Here is a 5335-nt window from a genome sequence, read left to right on the forward strand (position 1 = left end):
CCCCCCCCCCCCACCCTCTGCCCCGAGAGCGTCCGGAGCGCCTCCCTCCACAGTCCGGGCGGCAACGGCCGCGCAGGGAACAAGGCCTGCCTCGGGACGCCCCCGACCGCAGTAAGGCCTCCGCAGCCGTACGGGCGGCCCCATCCTCGACAGCTCGAACCTCGGCAGGCCGGGACTCGGCCTACCTCCCGCCCCGCAGGCCCGGGCGGTTTCTGTTCCGCCCGCGGCCCAACGCCCCCGCCTCGGCCTGACTCCAGCCACCGGGACCTGCGGGCGAGCCGCGTCCCGGAAGAAGGGGCAGCCCCCGGCCCCGCTCGCCCACCCCGGGGCCCCACACTCACTCACCCGCCGGCTGGACACACTCCCCCGGCGCCGGCGCCGCGCTTCCCCTCAGTGCAACTTTATTAGCAGCTCGGCCGCGGGACACGCGCACGGCGCCCGCTCGCCCAGGACCCGGATGAGGGAGGGAAGGAGCCGGGGAGGACGCCGCTGGGGTCTGCGCATGCGCGCGAGAGGTCCAGTGACCGCTCTAAGGGGCCGTAAGGAAGGAAGCCTCCGCGCTTGGCTCCGTGCGGCAGAGCCCGGCTTCCGATCCGCCCAAGGCTCTTATGGCAATGGCCAGGCCCAGGGAGTCGGTGAGCTCCCACCGCCACGATGGCCACTAGTAGTCTCCACTAACCAAAGCAACCCACATTATGAGAAAATAAAACTATTGCCCTCCATAGAGACAATGGCAGATTTTCTCAGTCATATAAAAACTGTAGAAAAATCTTCAGACACGAGTTTGCTACTTTCATTGATTTTTTAAGTAACTATATAAGTGAAGAGAATCCTCTATGAAAACAAGCTTCAAAACAAACTTCTGAGAGCTTACTAGATGCAGCCCTAAGACCCCTCCCATATGGAAATCTTGGCAGCCTCTGTTCTCCCCAACCCTTCTGGCAGAGCCTGAACTTGGAGTTTCCCAAATTAGGACTGTCCTTGTATTGGGAGAGCAACCCCAATAGTTAAAGATACACACATGCTTCTGGACAGGTGAGGCCACTGCCTTGCCCAAAGGTTACCTGTAGGCTGGTATCCCTCCCCTCCGCCTCCTGGGGCAAGAACCTGTCTCTTCCTTAGTAGTCAATCGGGGCTCTTCTCGTTGCTCTTTTCCTCAGAATTCCCCCAAAGCGTCAGCATTTGATATGATACGTGGTACCACCTAGGGAGTCCAGTTTGAACAGTACTAGTGAAGAAAAACTTTTATAATTTTGTTCTCATTTTTAAAAGTTCAACACGGGTTTTCCAGTACTCCACTGTAGGTTTCCTTTTTAAGTCAACTAATCTAAGTAAAAATGAAAATTGGAGTCATTTCCAAATCTTCTCCCTCATAGCCTAATTCTATCCATCATGAAATCTTACCAACTCTACCTTCAAAATAGATGCCAAATCTGATTTCTCACTGCTTGCTATTATCATCTCCATGGCCTGAGCCAGCATCCTCTCGCACAAATGAGCCGCTGCTATTTTGCTCAGGGCTCCCTCAGTTTGTTTCCACAGTGAAAAGACTAAGTAAATGTTGCAAAAGTCTCTGCATGAGAGGTGGCCATCTCGAATGGGACAGGGGCCCGGTGAGGAAGTGCAGTGGGCCACGTGGGGAACCAGACAGTGCGTATTCTGATCAAAGGGGCAGCTGCTGCCCCACTCCAGCCAACTGCCACCATGGGGAAACGGAATAAGGGCCAGTATTAGCAGATCTTCTGATTTTTCAGAAGAAAATCTGGATGTTAATGCAAAAATCTGGATGTTAATCCAGAAATCTGGATGTTAATGCAAAAAAATCTCACTTTTATATGCTTAGCCACCTCTTTCATTCTTTCTCACTTTTTTCCCTTTCTCAGACATTCAGGAGGCCAATCCTATACAAGCCAAGCAAAACAAATCCATGGTCCCAATTTAGCCCATTGACCATTGGTGTGCAGTCTCAGGTCTACATCTTAAACCTCTTTACTATGTCATAAATTTTGTGAAAGTAAAGTCTGTGTGCTTTAACTCTTTGTCACACTCACTGATTATTTGTTGGTAATTCAGAAGTTTCCAGTCCTTGGAAGGCACATATTTCTGGAGACTGCATGAGTTTACAACTCCCAGAAGGGCCCATAACCCTGCTTTGGAGGGTGCCTTTTTTTTTTTTTTTTTGGAACTAATGTTTGCAGAGTGTTTTGTTGAACATCATAAGACATAACAATTTGGTTTAAATATTTTGTATACTACAGCCATTGTACACTTCAAACAGCTAGTAAAATCCTCCCCCAAACCGTTTGCTGTCTTGCAGTCACTGCATATTATGCAAGGAACAATTTGTGATTACAGAATTCCTATGAATGCTCACATTGCTAATCTCAAAGCCGACAGTTTTGTTTCCTGAAATATGTGTTCACGTAGCGATCAAAGCAACCAGAGACTCCAACCTCTCCCAAGTCGCTACGTGGGCTCCGCTTAGGTCTGAAGTTGGAAGAGATGATAACATAGAAGGAGGAATAGAAACTTTAAGAGCACAAAAGATACCTCCCAAAGAACGGAGAAATTACCCAGGCACAAAGGATATAGAAAATCAGAGAGATCACTAAATGTCTAGATAGTCGAAAAAATTATCAAACCGTCAGTGAACTGGCATGCCGGAGCCCTAGGAATGGAGTAAGCTAGTTCCTGTTTTTGACAATCAAATGGATTCTAAAAACAAATGTAGAATGGGATGATCTGAACAAGTACATACAGTCTCTGTGGGACATCAAAATAGATAAACTGATTTTTCAGTTTAGCATTCTCCCATGAGAATCCGATAAAAGCGGCTTCAATTCTCAATCTTACTTTATTTATAAAGAAACCTCGTTCTGGGTAATATAGGCCAGTGCTTCTCCACCAGGGTGACTGTGCCCTCCTCCCCGGGGAACATCTGGCAATGTTTGAAAATAATCATGACTGTCGCATCTAGGAGGATGATGCTGATAGCATCTCTTCTCCGGAGAGGCCGGAGAAGCTGCTAAATACTCCGCAATATACAGGACAGCCTCCTTCCACCAAGAGTTATCTAGCCCAAAATGTCAGTCGTGCTGAGGTTGAGAAACCCTGTTTGAAGTCCCAAATAGGTTTTCTTTAATTAAGTTGATGTTTAGGGGGGGAAATGAGCCTTTTCTTTGGATTTTTTTCCAAAAATAAATAAAAACAATTGTTTTAGTTATTCATTAGGTGGAACAAATCAGCCTTAATGTTTAGCCCATGACCTACTCCCACCTTGAATTTTCCAGAACCAAAAAGAAGGTAATTTTCAGGAAAGATGGGACCATATATGAAACATGAAGAACTGGAATAATTAACTCAGTCTTTGCATATTCTTAATTTTTAATGTAAAATTTAGGGTAATTGAGGCAAATTGGTTTTGGTGTCAAGTATCCTTAATGAATATGTCAATTCCATCCTTTGCTATAGTTCTGAAGATTCTCCCTTAACAACTAGTGCGCACCCAGGGAAATGGAAGAATGTGATGATGTCTGGAGGAGCCACCAGTGGAGAAGGATTGGTGAATGACCACAGAGATCCGTAAAGGGTCCTACCTAGTAGCCACCACAAAGACTCCCACTTCCTCAGACAGTCCTGGCAAGTGGACACGAGAGGAAGAAATGTCTGAGTTTGAGTGACTCCTCTGAACAGTGTCCTGGAGACAATAAAGCTGACTTTCCAAGTTCTAAACATTCTGCGTATGTTCTTCAATTGACAGACTGGCCCCACCTCCAATCTTAATATGAGAAACAGTGCAGGAGGCAGAGCTAACTGGAGAAAAGTGTGAAGACAGTGAGATCCCAAAGAAATGGTATACAAAAACCTGAGAGAGGGATGCCTGGGTGGCTCGGTCCGTGAAGCATCTGACTTTTGATCTCAGCTCAGGTCATGATCTCATGGGTTGTGCGACTGAGCCCCGCATCAGGCTTCTTGTTCAGAACTGAGTCTTCCTTCTCCCTCTCCCTCTGCCCCTCCCCTGCTCATGCTCTCTCTCTCTCTCTCTCTCTCGCTCTCAAATAAATAAATAAAATCTTTTTTTAAAAATCTGAGAGAAAGAAAAATCATTAAGATTTTCCAAAGAAACTTCACGTCACTGTTTTAACAGAATGAGCCAGAAGGTTCTGTACAAACCAGAGAATACACTAAACTGATTTTATTCAACATTTGAAAGGGGTTTTTTTCCCCAGTAAGATCTGAGTGTTCTGGTGCAAATGATCCCTTAATAGTCCACAGACCCTTTAGTTTCATAACTCAGATGTCGAGAGTCTTAATGTATTTAAAAAAAGAAAGAGAAAGAAAGAAAGAAAGAAAGAAAGAAAGAAAGAAAGAAAGAAAGAAAGAAAGAAAGAAAGAAAAGTAAAATTAAAGAATGACAGCTGCCTCTCCTAGAGGCTCAGGACTCTGCAGACCATGGACCCCCTGAAGCCTCAGGGACAGATATGAGAGACCCTATCCACTCCTCCCCCCGGAATGAATATGCACATTTTTGTGTATATAACTATGTACACATTTTCTGCAGAAAAAAATCCAAAGCTTTCATCAACTGCTCAAAGGGTTTGCCTGACCCCCGAAATGTTTGCAAATGCTTAAAGCAGTGGTGACTTTCTGTGTGGTGCAAATTTAACGTGTCCATTTTAAGTTCTCTTCTCTTTTTTAGAGCAACGTAATCGGGAGATTCCTCTTGAGGGAGGGCTGCTCGACACAGACTGTAGGAACCTGGCTTGCCCGTCTGCAGCCATCTGCTACATTAAAGAAGGCCTCCTATGGCTGGAATCCAAAACACAAAATTAAAAGGGTTGCTTGCACCCAGAGTCATAAAACAAAGAGGCTTTCTAAAGCAGGACTTGGAGTGAATGCTCATTTCTTCCTGTCTTAAACAGCATCTGTTCCTCCTGACGGCAAACACCCTCCAGTTAACTCAACTGAGCTCCCCAGTTCTACATTCTCAGTTTTCATCCTCAGAGACTCAGTCTCAGATGAGCCAGCCCACAGGAGCACATCTGCCGCAAATCCAGAGCAGCAGGTGAAAATCTGGGCGTGCTATGGAATTGGGGAGAGGGGAAGCAGACAGAAGTTCACGTTCTCTAGAATGCCTAAAATCTTGGTCACCAGAACTCTGAAGTCAGACTTCCTGGTGTGAACACCGACTGTCTCCCTTACTCCCTGTGTGACCTCGCACAAGTTCCTTAGCCCATCTGTGCCTTAGTCTCCTCATCTGTAAAATGGGCGTTTAACAGTAGGATCCACTTAATAAAATTATTATGAGGCGTAAATTAATAGAAACTTGATAGGC

General features: G+C 46.1%; 1 protein-coding gene across 2 annotated transcripts in view; it reads right to left on the reverse strand.

Moving 5' to 3' along the window:
* Window positions 1-497, reverse strand: part of SMAD5 (SMAD family member 5) — a 54789-nt gene extending 54292 nt beyond the window's left edge. For both annotated transcript variants that reach the window (XM_040622411.1, XM_040622412.1), the window contains exon 1: window positions 346-497. The gene's annotated coding sequence lies outside the window, so the exon portion shown is untranslated. The remainder of the gene's footprint in view (window positions 1-345) is intronic.
* Window positions 498-5335: the final 4838 nt, after the last annotated feature.

This window comes from Ursus maritimus, unplaced genomic scaffold (genome assembly GCF_017311325.1).
Source record: "Ursus maritimus isolate PB19 unplaced genomic scaffold, ASM1731132v1 scaffold_5, whole genome shotgun sequence".
Lineage (NCBI taxonomy): Eukaryota > Metazoa > Chordata > Mammalia > Carnivora > Ursidae > Ursus > Ursus maritimus.